The sequence below is a fragment of the Equus caballus genome, chromosome 21 (assembly GCF_041296265.1).
Source record: "Equus caballus isolate H_3958 breed thoroughbred chromosome 21, TB-T2T, whole genome shotgun sequence".
NCBI lineage: Eukaryota > Metazoa > Chordata > Mammalia > Perissodactyla > Equidae > Equus > Equus caballus.
The window spans coordinates 18,729,412-18,750,519 of NC_091704.1; the positions used below are offsets into that span (position 1 = coordinate 18,729,412).

Genomic DNA, 21,108 nt, shown 5'->3' on the forward strand with positions numbered 1-21,108 from the left:
GCTGCCCAGGCGGAATTCTGGAGCTTCCCCTCCGGGGCACGGAGCTGGCCTCTGAAGCTTCACCCAGCCCCAGTCCGCTCTGAGATCTCCGGTAATCCCTAGCCCCACCATGCAGGCAGTGGCAGCTGGGGGACCTCCGTACCCTCAGTGATTCTCTCTGGGACCCTCCGGGTGCCGTGAACACTAGGGGGGATCTCCCCGCGGGCTCAGGTGTGTAACTCTAGAGTTTCTCTCTGCGTTTAGGAGTAATTGCGGGGGGTTTAGGTAGGGTTCTGGTCACCTGTTTCCACCGTTGCTCCTCTGTTGTGTGCTCGCTCCTGCCCTAGATGTGTGTTGATCTTCTGGGGGCATCCATTGGAAGAAAGCCGCTTGCAGGTACTAGGCTGTTCGGTCGGGGTCAGAGAGTTTTCACCTATTTCCACATCCTCCTGGAGGAAAGTCCATCCGCCTTCTGATGTATAGTCACGTGGGTCTCTCAGACGCCCTGAGATGCTGTCTGGATATCCTTTGTTAAGTGATAAGTGTCCAAATAATTGTAGACTCGAAGGGGGAGAGACAAAGAGGACTACTCACGGTGCCATCTTGGATCTGTTCAAAATACAGTCTTTTATATTGTCCACATATTTACCTTTCTTGGTGCTCCTCATTTCTTTGCATGGATTCCTGTCATGAACTTACTCTCTGTTGTTATTTTCTTTCAACGTAAAGGACTTCCTTTAGTGTTTCTTGTAAGGCAGGTGTGCTAGCAACAAATTATCTCAGTCATAGTTTGTTGGAGACAGTATCCATTTCACTTTTATTCTTTGCGGGATAGTTTTAATGGATATAGAATTCTTAGTTGACAGCTTTTTCCTTCACCGTTTAGAATATGTCACTCCGCTGTCTTCTTTCCTCCATTGTTTCTGATGAGAAGCTAGCCATTAGTTATATCGTTGTTCCCTTGTTTGTGATCAGTCATTTTTTTCTTGCTGCTTTCAAGATTTTCTGTCTTTAAACTGTTTGAATAGATGTGTCTAGGGTGGATTTCTTTTTCATTTATTCTTTTTGTGATTCATTGACCTTCCAGAATAAGTCATATTTTTCATCAAATTTTGGAACTTTGGGCCATTATTTCTTTATCCCCTCCTCCTTCTGTTTATTTCTCCCTCTCTCTTTTCCTTCTAGGATTCCCGTTACACATATATTGCTATGTCCCACATATCTCCAAGGCACTGATCAATATTATTAATTTTTTCCTCTTTTCTTCAGATTAGGTGATTTCTATTGATCTATCTTCAAATTTGTTGATTCTTTCTTACGTCCATCTCAAATCTGGTGTTGAGTCCCTCACATAAATTTTTCAGTTCAGTTATTGTACTTTTCAACTCCAGAGTTTGCATTTGGTTCTTTTGTTGTGATTCCTATCTTTGTTGATATTCTTTATTTGTTGAGCCACTGTCATCATACATTCTTTTAATGTTTTTAAAAAGATGGTTTTCTTTAGTTTTTTGAACATATTTATAATAGCCCTTTGATGTTTTTGTCTGCTAATTTCAACATCTGGGCACTCTTGGACAAAGTTCGTACTGATGGCCTTTTTTTCTTTCCTTAGTATGGCTCAACTTTTCTGTTTCTTTGCACAGCTCATAATTTCTTGTTGAAAACTGGATATTTTAAGATTATATGTTTTAGCAACTCTGGATTCTAATCTTCCCCTTCTCCCCAAGGGTGATTATTGTGGTTGTTTGATTGTTGTTTAATAATAACTTGCCTAAATTAAATTTGTGGAATCTATTTTCTTCTTTTTTATTCAATTATTTTATTGAGGTTATGGTTTATAACATTGTGTAATTTCAGGTGTACATTATTATATATCAGTTTCTGTATACTGCATTGTGCTCCCCACCTATAGCCTATTTTTTAACCACCATACATATGTGCCCCTTCACCCCTTTTGCCCACTCTCCCACCCCCTTCCTCTCTGGTAATCACTAATCTGTTCTCTTTATCTATGTGTTTGTTTATCTTCCACATATGAGTGAAATCATACAGTGTTTGTCTTTCTCTGTCTGGCTAATTTTGCTTAACATAATAGCTTCAAGGTCCATCCATGTTGTTGCAAATGGGAAAATTTTGTCTTTTATATGGCTGAGTAGTGTTCCATTGTATATATATACATGGCATCTTCTTTATCCATTCATCAGTTGATGGACACTTGGGTTGCTTCCACATTATTGTGAATAATGCTGTGATGAACACAGGGATGCATAAATCTCTTTGAGTTGTTGATTTCATGTTCTTTGGATAAACACACAGCAGTGGGATAGCTGTATTGTATGTTATTTCTATTTTTAATTTTTTGAGAAATCTTCATACTGTTTTCCATAGTGACTGCACCAGTTTGCATTCCTACCAGCAATGTGTGACAGTTCCCTTTTCTCCACATCCTCTCCAACATTTTTTATTTTTGTCCTGTTAATTATAGCCATTCTGACAGGTGTAAGGTGATATCTCATTGTAGTTTTGATTTGCATCTTCCTAATAATTAGTAATGTCAAATATCTTTTCATGTGCCTGTTGGCCATCTGTATATCTTCTTTGGAAAAATGTCTGTTCATATCCTATTTCAATTTTTTGATAGAGTTTTTTTTTTTGTGTTGAGTTGTGTGAGTTATTTATGTTGGAAATTAATCCCTTGTTGGATATATGATTTGCAAATATTTTCTCCCAGTTGGTGGGTTCTCTTTTTGTTTTGTTCATGGTTTCCTTGGCTTTGCAGAAGCTTCTTAGTCTGATGTAGTCCCATTTGTTTATTTTTTCGTTTGTTTCCCTTGCCTGACTAGACGTGATATTGGAAGAGATACTGCTAAGACTGATGTCAAACAGTGTACTCCCTTTATTTCTTCTAGGAGTTTAATGGCTTCAGGTCTTACATTCAAGTCTTTAATCCATTTTGAGTTAATGTTTTTGTATCATGTAAGATAATGGTCTACTTTAATTCTTTTGCATGTGCCTGGCCAGTTTTCCCAGCACCATTTATAAAAGAGACTTTCTCCATTGGGTGTTCTTGGCTCCTTTGTTGAAGATTAGCTGTCTTTAGATGTGTAGTTTTATTTCTGGGGTTTCAATTCTCTTCCATTGATCTATGTGTTTCTTTTTCTGCCAGTATCATGCTGTTTTGATTACTACTGTTTTGTAGTATATTTTGAAGTCAGGGATTGTGATACCTCCAGTTTTGTTCTTTCATCTCAGGATTGTTTTGGCTATTCAGGGTCTTTTCTTGCTCAGTAGAAATTTTAGGATTCTTTGTTCCGTTTCCATGAAAAATGTCATTGGGATTCTGAATGGGATTGAATTGGATCTGTATATTGCTTTAGGTAATAAGGACATTTTAGCTGTGTTTATTCTTCCAATCCAAGAGCATGGAATATTTTCCCATTTCTTTGTGTCTCCCTTGGTTTCTTTCAATAATGTCTTATAGTTTTCAATGTATAGGTCTTTCACCTCCTTGATTAAATTTATTCCTAGATATTTTATTCTTTTTGTTGAGATTGTAAATGGGATTGTATTATTGACTTCTCTCACTGTTAGTTCACTATTAACGTATAGAAATGCAACTGATTTTTGTAAATTGATTTTGTACCCTGCAATTTTGCTGTAGTTGTTGATTATTTCTAATAGTCTTTTTGGTGGATTCTTTAGGCTTTTCTATATATCAATCATGTCATCCACAAACAGTGAGAGTTTTACTTCTTCCTTTCCAATTCAGATCTCTTTTATTTCTTTTTGTTGCTTAATTGCTCAGTCTAGGACTCCTGGTACTATGTTTAATAAGAGTGGTAAGAGTGTCTTTTTCCTGTTCTTAGAGGGATGGCTTTCAATTTTTCACCATTAAGTATGATGTTGGCTGTGGGTTTGTTATATATGGTTTTTATTATGTTGAGATACTTTCCTTCTATATCCATTTTATTGAGAGTTTTTATCATAAATGGATGTTGGATCTCGTCAAATGCTTTCTCTGCATCTATTGAGATGACCATGTGTGATTTTTAATCCTAACTTTGCTAATGTGGTGTATCACATTGATTGATTTGTGGATGTTGAAAAATCCCTGCACTCCTGGAATAAATCTCACTTGATCATGGCATATAATCCTTTTAATGTATTGCTGTATTCAATTTGCTGATATTTTGTTGAGGATTTTTGCATCTATGTTCAACAGCAATATTGGCCTGTAATTTTCTTTTTTGTGTGTTTTCCCTGTCTGGTTTTGGTATCTGGGTAATGTTGACCTCACATAATGAGTTATGAAATGTCTTATTTTCTTCAATTTTTTGGAATAGTTTTAGAAGGATAGGTATTAAATCTTCTTTGAGTGTTTGGTAGGATTTACCAGAGAAGCTATCTTGTCCTAGACTTTTGTTTTTTGGGAGGTTTTTGATTACTGTTTCAACCTCTTTACTTCTTATTGGTCTATTCAGTTCTCTATTTCTTCTTGATTTAGTTTTGAGAGATTGTATGATTCTAAGAATTTATCCATTTCTTCTAGGTTATCCAATTTTTTGGCATATGGTTTTTCATATTATTCTCTTATAGTCCTCTGTATTTCTGAAGTATCTGCTGTAATTTCTCCTCTTTCATTTCTAATTTTACTTATTTGAGCCTTATCTCTTCTTTTTCTTAGTGAGTCTGTCTAAGGGGTTGTCAATTTTATTTATCCTCTCAAAGAACCAGCTCTTAATTTCATTGACAGATTCATAACTTTGTGGTCAGAAAAGCTGCTCCATATGATTTCAATTTTCTTAAATTGATGCTTGTCTTGTTTCCCAACAGTTGATATATCTTTGAAAATGCTTCATGTGCTCTTGAGAATATTGTGTTTTCTGAATGTGTTTTTAGATGGAATGTTCTATACGTATATCTATTACGTCTATCTGGTCTAGTGTTTCATTTAAGTCTGTGGGCTCAGATGATGCTGTTCCTGGATTGTCTTCGGTTGCTGCTTGCACCACTCTCAGGGGTTCTCGGTTCACAGGTATCACTGTAGCTGATGGGGGCTTGAGGCCCCAGGGACTTGTATACAGCCCCCTTTGCTGGTGGAGCTGTTGACTGGGTTGCTGCCACTGGGGGCTGGGCCACAGGTTCTATTGTGGTTCCTGTTGCTTCCAGTTGTAGATTCCACATGCCACTGCTGGGGGTGCTGGGGCTGTTTTCTTTTCCAACCCCATCTGCTCATAGTTGTGCCTGTCAGTCCACTGTGCATTTGTGCAGGCAGGCTGCAGCCACTTGGTGGTTCATGCTCATGTGGGCAAGGCTACTGTGCTTCGTAGCAAGTTGCAGCTGGGCTGCGGTGTTTGGTGACTGGTTCTAGCTCATGCAGGCAGGGAGCCTTTGCATGGGCCAGGCTGCTGTCTTTGGCAGGTGGGTCTGGCCAGGCTGCTGCACTCAGTGGGTATGGTGCCTTTGTGTGGGCTAAGATGCTGCCACTCAGTGGGGGGCATTTGCTTGGGTGGGGTCACCGTGGTAGATGGGTACTCCCATGGCCTGGGCTGTCACTCCAAAAGCATTTGCACGTCTGCCAGGCTGTCTCCACCTCCACTCACAGTCATGTTGACTGCTGTGCTGACCAGGATCACTGTTGCTGGGGACAGAGAAGAGGGATCTGTTCCCTTAGTTCCAGTGCTTCCCAGGGGTCCAGTCTGCTCACCTTCAGATATACGGTTGCGTGGACCTCTCAGGCATCCTGTTGTGTTGTGTAGGGAATCCTCTGTTGGTTAATGGATGTCTGTTTAGCTGTAATTTAGAGGGGAGAGACAATGGGAACAACTCATTCTGCCGTGATGCTGACATCACTCCATTTTTTTCTCCAGTATATTTACAATGTTGTGCAACCATCACCACTATCTAATTCCAGAGAATTTCCATCCACCCCAAAAGAAATTCCCCGTCAGCAATCACTACAAATTCTCCCCATCATCCATCCTCTGGAAGCCATTAATCTACTGTCTGTCTCTGTGGATTTGTCTTTTCTGGAAATTACCTGTGAGTAGAATCATATAATATTGGTACTTTGTCTTATAAGAATAAAATATTCTGGTTTTTATTTAACTGTTATGGCCAGAAAGGTATTGTTATCTAACCCATTGTGGGGCATGAAGCAATAATGATTATCTTGTCAAAGATAGTTGTATAATTCCTTCTTTGGTTTTCAACAATCTCTTCTTGACCAGAATATTCACTCTAAAGATGTCTCCATGATATCCTCATCTCTCTCCCAGTGATAATCCTGGAATCCAGATGTTAGGTCGAATTCTAGAAACCTAACTATTCTTTGGCTCCTCTTCTTGTCCAGGTTACATTACTTCTCTCTCTAATGGGTTTGTTTAGTCCTGGTTTATCAGTATCCTGGCTGCCAAGTCAGCTTATGTCTCAGTGGGTGGTGAGTCTTTTGACCATCAGCCCTGGCCTCTGTTTCTCTTGCTCTGTATCTACATTTACCCCAGTGCCTCCCCTTCTGCAGGGATGAAGACTACTCTATTCCTGGTAGTCATTTTCAGGCCAGGTGCAGCTTTCATAGGTATAACCTCCTGAATTTTCTGCCCTTTAAGAATTCTGTGATAGTAGAGTACTCTCTCACAAAATCTACTGTGTCGGTGGTATTGTCAGTGGGGTGCACTGAAATTCCAGTAGTAGGACTTACGTTAATAAAGAGCCAAGATTACTTAACAACTCAAGAGGACTTTTGGTGAAATCTCTAAGGTCATCATCCACTCACGTTCCTTAACGTTACTGTTCACTCCTAATTGTGTTTCCATGTCCCTCTGGGAGGAGAGAGTTGGAACCTTTTTTTCACAGACCAGCTGGATGGTGAGAATGGAGGTCACCTGGACCTGTACACAATGAGGCCACTTCAGAGATGTGTCCCCAAGTAAAGGAACACTCAGTCATCCCAGCATCCACACATAGTAGATATTCTACCTAAGTCTAGTATCTAATAGGAAATTCTCCATTCAAATTTGAAGACAGGATTACTCTTGTATTTGGGGGTACTTCTGTATGGTGTATGCTGGATAGTCTCCACTTGTATCTTTTACAAAAAATAAATTAAAGTTTCCAATTCAGAGATATTGTTATCAGTCATTTCTGGGGTCCTGGCATGGATTTAATAATGCAGCCCTGCCAGAGAGTTGGTCAGACTCCACTCCCTCCTTCTATTTATAGTAGTTTGAGTGTTCTTTTTTCTGCAGTTCTTTCTGATGCTGCTGCTGCTGTTGCTGCAAAGCATTTGGAGCAGTAAGGGATTTGGCCTGACCATCCAGGTGTTGGCGTGTATGGCCTGTTGCTTGTAGCAGGGACCAGCCTACAAGCTTGAAGTATGCTGGTAGAGCAAAGAGCACTACCCCACCCAATCAGACTTTGGAGGATGGCACTCTGGTACTGGAGAGGCCCAGCTCCTTCTCCTCAGGGATATCCCACATACCTGATATTCTTCCTAAAAATGAAATTCCACCAAATTCCTGCCTGTTCCCTGGGAGGGGCTCCATGAGGCCAGATGGAAGTAACATCCCATACATCCAAGAAGTCCATACCCTTTAGCACTTGGTACTAAGAGGAAGCCTGTGACATTACAAAATAGCAAGGTTTGTCTTTTTCTCCTTCTAGAAGCACGGATCTCCCAGCAGCACCTGGAGGTTGTGGGAATGTTTTACTGGGGTTTTGTTCAGGTACCTGAACTCAGGGCCTACTTACCCTTTCCAGATGGCCTGGGTTGGGTATTGATGGAGGTTCCCAGGTGGGATTTGGAGTGTATAGGTTCAGTCTAGACTGTATCCGTGACCTGCAGAGAGGTCTCGCGCCAGGGTCTGTCTTACATCCATGGAACTGGGTGGAGAGAATCCAACCAATGGGTAACCCAGTATACTCTTATTTACCATGGGACCCTGAGCATCCTTTGCAGTAGGAAGAGACAGAGTCATGAACAACTAGGAACGTGGTGGTGATCAAAGCAGCCCTGGTCCCTGTCCTCATGGAGCTCTAATTCCAGTAGAGTGCCAGACTCATCCTCAGATGACTCAGACATAGACAACCCAGAATGGGCAGCTCAGGGATGGGGCATGCAGAGGCAGCTTGTTTGAAGATTGTTTATATGGGGTTTTTAGTGCCCTCTGGTGCCTACTGTGCAGATGCCTGCCCAGGAATTATGATGAATGGCAGAATGACACTCAGGAACCACTGTATGTGAAATAATGCTTATCCTTCACCCAGGAAGCAGCGACAGGACTCTCCTAAGGAGATGAGCTCAGGTTCACTCCTGTTTGAAGCATGTATCAAGTGAGAATCTTGACTTTGGAATTCTTTTTTTTGTTATTGAGGACCTTGGGTCAGGGTGAGGTTCCTGCATGTGAGCTGAGGTAGAGGGTTTGAACTTCCTTCTTCCACCAAGGGAGGGAGCGCACAGACTGCCCAAATATGCAATGGAAGTGAGAGAGGTGGGGCTCAAAAGTTGTCAAAGTCAAACATGAAAAATTGAATCTTCCTCCTATACAGGGAAGTGAATGGTGTTACCTGTAAATGGACTATTTGGCTTTTTGAGAAAGTGTAAAGATTCAAACTCAGGGTTGTCTGATCCCAAATCCTCATCACTGTTGAGTCAAGGGCTCTCAATGTCCATGAAGCCCTGGCCTGGCCCTCAACTTCTTCCAATCAGCACAGCCTCCAAGACCCTCTGCCCTGCCCTTATCTCACTCCACTTTTCCACCCAGGTCCTGACTCAGCCCCTGGAAAGACCAGGCTCCAGGCCCAGGATGGTGGGCTGGGCTCCTCCCTCCTCAGAGATGCCAACCCCAATCCTGTGCCCAGGGGAATGTGCTTTTCTCTGTCACCGGCTGGCGTCCAGGCCAATCTCATTCCTCTTTTTGGCAAAGACACTGGGCTGGGTGCTAAGCGTACTTCAACCTCCCCAGGAAGCAGCTGGGAGGGAGGATGTGAGAGATGAACCGTGTTTTTGGAGGATGCGATAAGACAGCTAAGTCAGTGTCTCTTAAGAGAGGAGAAGGTGAGCCTGTGCCTGGAGCCTTTCCAGTCCCATGTTTATTAACTATTTGTATGTGACTCACTAGGAAAAATAGATATTACATCATTAAGTAGCTTACACATAGTCCAAAGGAAAGCTTAATTATACAGTAATGGTTATGATTCTTTGCAGTGCACACTACTCTATTTTCAATCAATTCTATTTTAATTTTTTAAGTACCCCTTATGACAAACTCATTGGTTTTACCAGAAAGAGTGTCATGATCCAGTTTGGGGAACACTATTCTGCCTGCAGCTGAAGGAGAGGGGAGGCCTGAGGAGCAGGGGGAGAAGTGGTTCTGGGAGGGAGCGTGTTGTCCTCTACCCCCTTGGGAAAGAGTGGACATTTAGGACTCTGACAATTGCACAATTACTTCTGTGTCAGGAGCCTCCTCCCTGGTCTCCTGTCTCCTGTTTCAATCCTCCTGTCCACCCCTCTCACAGGAGATGGATACTAGGATCTTCCAAAGACCCACATCTCATCACTTCCATCCCCTGCTTAGGACCTGTCTGTGGCTCCCAGTGCATTCAGGCTAAGTCCAGAATCTTCATTGAAGCCCACAGGGTGACTGGCTCTTCCCTTTCCCCTGACCTCTGCCCTCCCAAGACTGAGTTCTGCTGAAATAGTTACAGATCTTGCTCATTCTCAAAATCACATCTCAGATGTCCCCTCCTCCAGGAAGCCATCCCTGATGCCCTTGGCCCTCCTTCCCAGCCTTCCTCACTCTGGGTCATTATTGTCTGGGATGGTCTGTGTCCTCCGTTGGATACGAGAACTAGAAGGACAGGGCCTGGGACTAAGTCATTACTGTGTCCTCAACATCAACTAGTACAGGGTTGGTGACAGATAAGGTGCTCAGGTAATACTGAATGAATGAATAAAAGAATGAATAAAATAATCAATGGATGAATGCATGGGTGAATGAATGAACGAAAGTGCTGTGTTTGGAGTGTGTCTATCTCAAAATGACTGCCTTGACATACTGAGTTTCTGAGAATTGGTGCCTGAAGTTCAAACACCTCCCTCTCCAGGCAGCCTCCCTGTCCTTCTTGTAATGCTGTTGCTCAGCTGTACCCTGTGGGATCTCATCCCCTTGGGAAGGCCTAAGAACCTCCCTCCCAGCCACCTCTCCCATGGTTCCCACCCCACACACATAGGACCCAACCCTGTGCTGGGGGCTGGAAACAAGGCTACCAGCACCATCTGGGCCCTGCCAGGAGAGTACAGGTTGGGTTGGGGCTCAGAGGCTTCTCTATTTCTGATTTTACTAATCCCTTGGATGCATCTACTAAGAAACATAGATATCACATCATTTGTGCAGCTTACACACAGTCTCAAAAGAAAGTGAAAAGAAATAGACAAAATAGTGCACTGCCAGCCTCCCTCAGGGGACCGGGTCCATCACCTTCTCATCCCAAGTGACTTCTCTCAGAGGAAAATCTACCCCCTCTCCCTCAGATCAAGCATATTCAAGAAGGAAGGTTAATTCCTGTGAAGAAGACAAGTGTAAACCTTTCACTGGTTCTGTTGTCTTAACTCTTATGGGGTCGTGATTTACTTGAGGGTCTCCAATCACCTATAAAGTCATCAATTGCTCACCCAGCGCCAGGCACAGCTTCTCCCATTATCTCATTCATAATCTCCCCTCCCCTCCCCTCCTCTCCTTTCTCTTCCTCTCTTCTGATCTCCTCTCCCCTTCTCTCTCCACAAACCAAATGAAAACAGTGGCTTTTGCAGGGCAGCCACAGCACTGAATCTCAGACCCTGAAACAGTGCCTGGGATGTGCAAGTTGTGTGTCCTTGAATAAGTGACGACTAAAAAGAAACAGAGTAGACACTTGTTCTTGTGACATTTGAGTTCCTGTCTTGGTTTTGTAAGTGACCTGAGAAGCCTGGAAAATTTCGCACTTTTCCAACTTATTCAAATTGGAATTTCCAAATCCATAAACAAAAGGTCACTGCCTATCACAGCCACTGTTGCCTGAATGACATCAGCTGTGGTTAAGTGAGCAGGTACTACGCTCTGGTCCTTGGACTTAGAGTATGAGGTCAGGGAGCTGACAAGTCCCTTCAGGAGGGTTCTTAATGTACAAAAGAACATGGGGAAAGTAGAAGACTTGTAAGGTCATATGGATCAGGCCTAATTAGCTATTTCAACTTGGGAGAGTAGGGATGGGTCCAAGGTGTGTCCTATGCCTTCCTTTTGCTACAGTGAGAGGAAGAGAGGCAGGCATTTGGCAGAAGGGAAAGGGAAGGGAGCATCGGTTCTCTCCTGCCTCTTACAGGATCTGACATCAGGTTTCAAGGTGACAGATACCCCGTGTGAGGCCTGCCCCAGCTCCAGACCCAAGCAATGCCCCTGGAGGCCAGGGAAGAGGACTGGAGATCCACTGACATCACCCACTCCTCTCTAGAGATAAAAGGACCTGCTGAATTTGTTGCTTTCCCATCGACTGAACTAAAGCAAATCCCAGACAGGACTCCCCAATGCAGACTCCAGGGTAAGGTAATCCCATCTCCAGTTACAACCACAATCTGGCCACAACCCCACCCAATGTCCAATAACCACATGAAAAGATGCTCAACGTCATTTTTAACAGAAATTCTAATCAAAATCACTAGGAATTACCACTTCATATCCACTATAATGGTGATAATTTTTTTTTTTTGGTGAGGAAGATTGTCCCTGAGCTAACATCTGTGCCAGTCTTCCTCTACTTTGTATGTGAGAAGCTGCCACAGCATGGCTTGATGAGAGGTGTATAGGTCCACACCTGGGATCCGAACCCATGAACCCTGAGCTGCCTAAGTGGAGCATGTGTACCCAACCGCTACGCCACTGGGCCAGCCTTGATAATTTTTTAAAATGGAAGAAAAGGTGTTAGCAAGAGTGCGGAAAAATTGAAACACTCCACACTTTGCTAGTGGAAATGTAAAATGGTGCAACCATTGTGGAAAACTGTTAGTGTGCTCCTCCCTAAGTTAAACATAAAATTACCATGTGAACAAGCATTTCTACTACTGGGTGCATACCCAAAAGAGTTGAAACAGTTGTTCAAACAATCACTGTACACAAATGTTTGTAGAGGCATTATTCACAACAGTCAAAAGGTGGAACTATCTCAAGTGGCCATCAATTTATGAATGGGTAACTAAATGTGGTATATCCATATAATGAAATATTACTTCTCGTAAGAATGAAGTATAGATACATTCCACAACACGGATGAATCTTGAAAACCCTGTGATGAGCGAAAGAAGCCAGATATAAATCACCACATATTGTATCATTATATTTATATGAAAAATCCAAAGTACATAAATACATTGAAACAGAAAGCAGATTAATGGTTTCTAGGAGCTGGGAGGAAAGTGGAATGGGCAGCAATTGCTTAATGAGTCTGGGGTTTCCGTATGGGGTGATGAAAATATTTTGGTGGTGGTTACACATTTTGAATGTGCTAAATGCCACTAAACTATAACAATTTACAATGGTTAAAATGATGAATTTTATGTTATGTGTATTTTACCTCAAACATAGAAAAGAAAATTAAAAGCATTTGAATGGGGGGCGGGGGGGTGTGGGTGGGGGCTGGTCCAGAGCGCAGAAGGAACTGTCCACACCTTTGGTGCTGACCAACTCGATCTGTTTCATTATTTCTGTTGCTGGAATGATACTTTCCCTGAGTGTCTTCACTTTATAGTGTGATTCTGATTCCCATCTGCTTGTGCAGAGTGTAGGCTGGTTGGGTTCAATTAAACCTAAAATCCTTGATCTATTTGGTCCCTGAAACAACTTCTTCCCTTCTCATTGAAGATCAAAAGCCACAACTGGGCTCGATTCTCAGGTGTCTTTCTTGACTGCAAAGCCACAAAGAGCTATGATAAGTGCTCAGCAGAAGACATCCAAGGTGCTGTCAGGATGTAATGGGGTGACTGACCTCAGCCTCGGAGTTCTGAGATGTTTCAGGGAGGGTGAAATTTAAACTGAAAGCTGGAGAATGCATAGAATGCACGGGAAGCGAGTGGGGAGAGAGTTAGACAGGAATCATCATGATTGAACCTTGAAACATGTGGATGCAAGGGGAGAACAGACTCTGAAGTTGACGAGCAGAAAGTGGGGAGAGGGTGGTGAGGCCTGCATCTGGGGGACATGGGAGTTGAGTCATGGGAGACATTTGGGGTTGTAATAAGGAGCTGTAATAAGTTGAGGGTGATTGGGAGCCATGAAGGGTATACAGGACACTTGGCATCGATCCCACACACTCAGGGCCACCCTGTCTGCAGAGGCTGGGCAGCTTCAGATGACCTTTCCTGGATGGACTTGCAGCTGGGGTTCTGGATGCATCTGAAGCTTGAGGCACCACAGCCATGGGGTCAGCAGGTGTTTCTCCAGCAGCAACCATGAGTTCAGGCTATAGCTTTGAGGTGCTGATAGGCTGCTGGGGCTGCAGAAGTGATATTCACATCCCTGAGTCGCATCAGCAGGCTGTTCTGGACATCGTTCCTGGAGGCACAGCCTAGAGCCTGCTCTTCCAGCTCCTCCTGTGACAAGTAGGCTCTTAATTCACTGTTTTACTTGGAGGATTCAACCAGGGCTGGGATTGGGACAGACCATCCATCCTTTGGTCACCAGGAGTCCATATACAGGGAGCAGGGGTCAATTCCAGAAATCTTGATAATGTGGCTGGAGTAAAGGAATGACACAGCCTTCTCCTCAGCCAGCAGGGGAGGATGTTCTGGCTCTGGGAAGCGCCAGCCCCTCCTCCTGCATACCTGACATTCTCTCTGTACACTTCAAAGTCCACAACATTCCTGCCTGTCCCCTGGGAGGGGCTTCCTGAGGCCATATGGAAATAACACCCAGATGCTGACAGGAGAGATATTCAGTCAATTTATTCCTGGGGCAAAGGAGAAGCCAGTGGGGAATCCAGTAAAAGCAGAACATGACGGTGTTCTCCTGGATTTCACATCTAGGAGCCCAGCTCTGCCAGCCTCGACCAGAAGCTGTGGGAACATCAACCCGGCTCTTGTCCAGGGGAGACTGTGAGCAGAGCCTGCCTGTCCTTCATGGACGGACTCGTCCAGGGGGCTTTGGAGGCTCCTGGACTGGAATTCAGGAATCCTGGGTTCTGTTCTAGCCTGTGTCACTGACCAGCATTAGGACATTGTGTCAGTGTCTTCCTTGGATCAAGGGAGCAGGATGAGAGAGTAAAACAAGTGACTGGTCAGGATCTTACACGTACTGCCAAGAGAGCCAGAACCTTCTTTAACCATAAGTAGAGGCTGAGTCCCAACACCTAATGATGGCTTCAACCAAGACAGGCTGGGTCCTGCCTCATAGATCTGGGCTCTTATGCAGAAGACAGAGCCGTCCTCAGACAGTGAGGTCCCGTGGTGCACACAGTAGGATGTGGTCTCTGAGGGAGCTGATGGTGGGATTAGACAGGATTGTGTGCAAAGGCTTTTTTGATACCTTGAGAAGAGACAGAAGCAAGATGCAAACTCAGGGCTGTCTGACCCCAAAGCCTCAATGCTGTTGAATTAGTGGCTCTCAGTGCCCACATCTCAGGACTGGCCACCGTGCTCCCACCAGCACAGCCTCTGACCCCCTGCCCTATTCTGACCTGCCCTTTGGTCATTCATCTCCCTTGAGAGATGAGCCTCCAGGCCCAGGAGTGTGGACTGGGCTAAGCCTTTCTCAGAGAAAAACCTCCAGCCCCGCCCTGGGGAATATGACTTCTCTTCACCCTGGCTGGTGTCCAAACCTCTAATGCACAGGCCTGTGTCCTGGCCTACCTCAAGCCATCTCAGAAAGTGAACAGAATCAAGGTCATGAGAGATTAGCCCTGAACTGGAAAACATGATGAGGCAGCTAAGTGTGTAGCAGTCAGCAAAGGATGGAACTAGCCCTCGCCTGGGGCCTCTTCCACTCATGAGTTTACTAAGCAATAAATAAGTATTACATCATTACATGACTCCCAACATTCTTGAAGGAAAGTTTCAGGAAACAACATTTGACAAGATTCTGTTCAGCACACACTAATACATTTCCTAATATAGTTTTTAATTAAAAAATATAGTTTATGAGCAACTCAAGTGGTTATATAACCTACTAAAAGGTTGCAATTCAGTTTGGAAAATATTGCTCTACTGTGAGGCTGTGAGAGAAAGGAGGCCAGGACACAGGGGAGATGTGGGGCTGGAAGAGGAGCATGCTGTCCCCCTAGCCCTTTGGAGAAAGAGGACATTTAGGTCTCTGGTAATTGCACAAATATTTCTGCTATGGATCTCCCGTGGTCTCCTACTCCAGTCTCAACCTTCTTGTTCATCCTCCTCACAGCGCACAGATACAGAGATATTCATAGACACAAATCTGAACTGTCCTCTCCTGATCAGGACTGAGCCATGGTGCCCAGTGCACTGAGGATGAAGTCCTGAGTACTCCCCGAGGCTCCAAAGGGACTGACTGTGCCGCATCCCTCCAGCCTCCTCTCTCTGCCCTGCCCTCCTCTCTCTCTGGGATCAGACTGAAATAGTCACAGTTCTGGCTCATCCTTGAAATCTTAGCTCAGACATCTCCTCCTCCAGGAAGCTCTCCCTGAACTCCCAATGTGAGTGATGACCCCCCCACCCCGGGTTCCCACACCCCCTGGGTTTCCCCAAACCAAACCTGACCTCTCTGAGCCATTATGGTCTGAGGTGGTCTGTGGCCTCCAATGGTGGGATGGCACCTGCTACTGGGTCATCACTGTGTCCCCTTCGTCTAGCACAGGGCTGGGCACACAGCTCATCCTCAGTTAATATTTGTTGCCAGGCCCTTAATTGTGTCATCTCTGTTAGACCAAAAGACAATGGGTCAGGTGAGCCTGGTTATCTCCATTTTACAGGGAAGGAAACTGAGGCTCAGAAGGCAAAGTCACATCCAAAGGTTTACCCTGGGAAACCTGGTGAGAGGGTACCAGCATCAATCTCCATGGCACCCTCAGAGGTGATCTGTGACAATACCTGTGTCCCCAACAGGAAAACACCAGAGCTTGCGCTGAGGACGCTCCTGGAATTGGCCTGGATGTTTCCCTGAATCCTCCACTTCTGCTAGGTCTGGACACTGATGTGGTTCCCACCTTACAGTGAAGGATGTGCTCCATTCCTCTTTCACTTGGTCCTCACCCTGGTTTCTGTCTGGAGTGGGTACATTTCATGAAGGAGCTGAGTCTGGGCCTGGGCTCCAGATGGAGGAGAGAGCAAGCATTGCAGTCTCCCTTAGAGAAGCAGAGATGCAGAAGGTAGGACCTTTGCAAACACAGGAAAGGGTACACCAACTGCCTACAAGATGGACAGGCCACCTTTTTCAGATCCTGGAGAGAACCTTACCAAAGTGCAGGCTGAGTGCTCCTGAGACAGATTCCTGCAGAAGCTGTGGGAGGAGCCTCCCAGTCCTCACTGCACGGGGTGACCTGGACCCACAGAACTAACCCCACGGTGTCCCTCTGGGAAGGGGATCCTTCACCTTCTGTTTTCATATCCTGATCCCAAGGTGGTTCTTCTCAGGGGAAATCCCACATCCATCTCCCTCTGAACATGCATGTTAAGGATTAAAGACTTTGAGAATCTACCCATGTGGTGGAATTTCTCCCACAGAACTTCACAGGCAAGTAATATTGATAATGACATTGACCACAACCACGAAACTAAAATTTACGTTATCATTCTCTCTTTCAAACTCAGTGAAAATTGTCAGTTTTGACTGTCCTCCTCACCACTCCCCCATCTGTGTCTGAAACAAAGCCTGGGGCATGCAAAGTGCTAAGTGGACAAGTGCTCCTGAATAAATGACCATTAATGAAGAGGCAGAGCAAGAGATGGAGAAGAGCACTGTGGGGGACTGTGAGCCCCAAGGGTCCTCTAGGGCCTTTGTCATGTTCGGTTTTATGAGCTACCTTAGCATCTTCCCCACACATTCCCCTTTTCCTCAACCTTGTTCAACCTGAAATTTTCAGATGTGCAAAAACTGGTCTCTTTCACTTGAATACACAGTTTGGTGAGCCCTGGGCTGGGGGTGTGAGATCAGGGAGCTGACTGACCCCCCTGGAAGGATGGAAAGGATAAGAATACTACACCCCTAAGGGAGAGTGGGAATGAGGCCCTCATGTTACATGTGAGAGGAAGGCATTGGGGGAGAGGATGGTGGTGGGGCATCTGGTCCTGCCCCAGGGCCCAGCGTGTCTCTGCAGGCCAGGCAGAGGATTGATGACATCACCAGTTTTTGAATAGGAATAAAAGCACCTGCTTCAATCTGGTGATCTTCTCTCAACTCCACTACAAGTAACCCAGAGCATGGTTCCCTGATGCTGCATCCTGCGTAAGGAGGACCCCAGTTCCCAGCGAGCCCATCTCCAATCTCAGCCACCACCCCATCCTTACCTCAACCTAGTCCTCCTCCCTACTCCATGCCCTACAAATGATTCCATCAGAGTGATACCCATTCCACATCCCCAAGATCAGCCCCATCCACTTCTCTGATTGTTTCCAAACTCACACCCAATGCTATATATATCCTGGGTTTCCACGCCAAACCTAATCTTCTCAGTTTTAATGTCAGTCATGTATACAAGACAACAAGAGTGTCAGCTCAGCTCCCTTGATGGCCTGACTGTATCTGAGCCTCCTGTTCTAAACTCCTCACCCAGGAAGTATTCACATTTTCCAGAACCCTAAACCCACTTCTTCCAAGTGTCCTGCCTGCATCCTTTCACTTTCCACAGGCCCATAATCCAAAGACATCTGAACACGGGTGACTGGATCCCACCCTGGACTGCTCTTAACATTTCCATGTGCCTCATACAGAACAGACACCCCCTCAGACCTTCCCTTTGGCGCTGGCTGGGCTCCCCAAGGTGGACTCATGGCTACCCTGTCGGCCTCACCTTATCCCTCTCCTCTCCTACAGTTGTCCCCACTACTCTCTGCATCCTCATGCTCCTCTGTTCACACAGAGTTCCAAATGAGCCCAGGAGGGGCACTCAGGTGTGGGGGGTGGCTCCCAGAGGGTCCCACGTTGGGACCCCCTGCCCTGCTGCCTGGGTCACACCAGCTCTGTCTCTACCAGTATCCCCCAGAGGAGCTCATCAGATGCTGTGCCAGCTGCACACGACATGTGGGGATAAGTTCTATGACCCCCTGAAGCACTGTTGCTATGATGATGCTGTAGTGCCCTTGGGCAGGACCTGAAAATGTGGAAAGTGCACCTTTATGGTCTGCTTCAAGCAGTGCTGGCCCTGGTCGTTCAGATCCCAGGAGTGCTTTGTGGTGAAGGTGAAAGGCCAGAACTGGCCCTCGGCCCTGTCCTCAGATGACAGGGTTTGTCACAGGTAAGGCCCTGTCCCCTCCGTGAGATTAGGGGGTGCAGGGGAAGGGGGAGGGTCTGGATGCCTGTTCTGTCCAAAATGCAACCCCCTGGCCCTGTCTACCTGCTCTGTTCCATTTACCTCTGCTTTTGTTTTTATTTCTCTCAGCCTCCTTGCTGTCATTCTTGTGTCTCTCTTTTCCATTCCTCTGCCCATGTTCTGTCCATCCCTTTGTCTCTGTCCATCTCTTTCTTGCTTACTCTCTCTGTCTCTCTCTTCAGTATCAGCTGGCAGAGGACCAGATGACCAGATCACTGCTGGATTCTGCTTCCTGAATGAGCCCAGAGAGATGCACCTGGTGTAGACATGTCTGGGACACGGAGTGGGTATCTGGGGACGGGAGACACTCAGACTCAATACTCCTTTGTTTTTCTTTCTCCTCTATAACACTCAGTCTGAATCCATCCTACGCAGGGTGATCAGTATCCTCTAGGACCTGTGAGTGATAAATCTTATTCTTTAAAGTTCCCTGATGGTTTTTGATGAAGTGTGTCCTATGATCATAAGAACCACAAGGGCTGGCCCAGCCACAACATTGATGCCAGTTGGAGAAATATCTGTGGGGCTGCCACAAGTAATATGGGCCATGGTGAATGTCTCAGGCATTTCTACCCTACAGTATCACTATCAATAGGCTGAGACCCACACAACACCCGTTCATCCATTGATAGACATTTGGGTTGTTTCCAATTTGGGGCTATTATAAATAATTCTGCTATGAATATTCATGTACAAGTGGGTGTGGAGAGGTATTTCATTGTGGATTTGATTTACATTTCCCTAATGATTAAACATGTTGATTATCTTGTCATAGGTTTATTGGTTAATGTATATCATCTTTGGAGAAATGTCTTTAAATTCTTTGCCTGTTTTTTAATTTTTTTTTGGCTTTTTATTGTTGACTAGTAAGAGTTCTTATTGTATTCTGAATGTTTTGCTATCAGGCATATGAATTGCAAATATTTTCTTTCATTTTGATGACTTTTTGCTTTCTTGATGGTGTTCTTTGAAGTACAAAGTTTTTAATCTTAACGAAGTCCAATTTAGCTATTTCTCTGTGGTTTTGGTGTCATCTAAGGAACCATTGCCTATCTCCACATCATGAAGATTTAATCCTATGTTTCTTCTATGAATTTCATAGTTTTAGCTCTTACATTTATTTCTCTGATCCATTTCACGGTTAATTTTTAATATGATGCAATATACAAGTCCACATCATTGTTTTGCATGTCTATATCCAATTGTATAAAACTTTATTCTTTCCTCTGTTGAATTGTCTTTGCACCCTTGACCATTAATTGACCATAAAAGTAAGAGCTTATTTTTGGAGTCTCAATTTATATTCCATTGAAATATATGTCCATCCTTATGCCAGTACCACACTGTCCTGATTATTCTAGCTTAGTCATAAGTTTTGAAATCACGAGGTGTGAGTCCTCCAAGTATTTTCTTCTTTGTCAAGATTGTGTTGGCTATTGCAGGTCCCTAGCCTATCATGAATTTTAGGTTCTGGTTGTCAATTTCTGTAAAAAGAGTGATTGGATTTTTTACAAGGATTATGTTTAATCTTTAGATCAGTTTGGGAGAGTAGTGCCATCCAGACAATAATAAATTTTCTAATCTGTCACCATGGGAAGTATTCCCATTTATTTAGTTCTTCTGGAAGCATAGTTTTGTTTTATAAAAAATGTCACTTGACATTGTCCAAATAGCTCTTTGTGTTACAAGAATAAAATAAAATATTCTGTCTTAAATTTTCCTGTTATGGCCAAGAAAGTATTGATATGTAATCCATTGGAAATGAGAAACAGTCATGATTAACTTGTACAAGGCTGTCCTATCACCTGAGCTTAAATCTTCAACATGCTCTGTAGTCTCCTGAATATTCACTCTAAGATCGGGCAGTTTTCTGTGATGACCTCCTCTCACCCCCAGTTAGTAACTCTGGAATCTAGCTGTTAGGTTGAGTTCTAGATGCTTGACTATTCTTTGGCTCCTCTGTCTTGTCCAGTTTGCATTACTTCACTCTAATGTTATTAGTCCTAGTTTATTGATTCCCAGGTTGTCGAGTCACCATAGATCCCACTGGTGGCGAGTCTTTTGACCATCAGCCCTTGCCTCCATTTCTCTTGCTCTGTATCTGGTGTGTCTACATTGCTCCTAGCCCTCCCCACCCCAGCCTCTCTACCTGCTGCTAATTCATCCTCTTCTAAGGGGACAAGGGCCACACTCTTCTTTCCAGTCATTTTCTGGCCAGATCAAATTTTTATGGGTATAACTCCCTGAATTTCCTTTCCTTTAAAATTATTAGGCACCTGTCAACAATCTGTATCAGTAGTATATTCTTTCATAAAACATGATATGCCCTTGGCTTGTAAGGAAAATGTGCTGGAAGTCCAGTCATAGAACTTGAGATAGTAAGTCCCAAGCTTACCTATAGGCTTGAGAGGACTTTGTGTGCAATCTCCAAGGTCATCATCTGCCTGTGTTTTCCTGTGTCACTATTGCCTCCTAATTGTATCTCCTTATATCCCTCTGGAAGGAGGGAGTTGGAGTCTCTCTACAGAACTGGGGCTGAGTCCAGTTTATAGTGATGGTGGAGATCATCTAAACGTGTTCAGAATGTGGCCACTTCCAAGACACATGCCC

At 44.4% G+C, this 21,108-nt stretch overlaps 1 long non-coding RNA gene across 2 annotated transcripts in view; it reads left to right on the forward strand.

Annotated features, from left to right (window-relative positions):
- LOC106782338 (uncharacterized) overlaps positions 1-20,213 on the forward strand; it is a 209,607-nt gene extending 189,394 nt beyond the window's left edge. Inside the window, exons 2-4 of one of the 2 annotated variants that reach the window (XR_011430492.1) lie at positions 7,227-7,352; positions 16,076-16,703; positions 18,681-20,213. This is a non-coding gene — a long non-coding RNA (uncharacterized lncRNA). The remainder of the gene's footprint in view (positions 1-7,226; positions 7,353-16,075; positions 16,704-18,680) is intronic. The other variant, XR_011430493.1, reaches the window with a different exon arrangement.
- Positions 20,214-21,108: the final 895 nt, after the last annotated feature.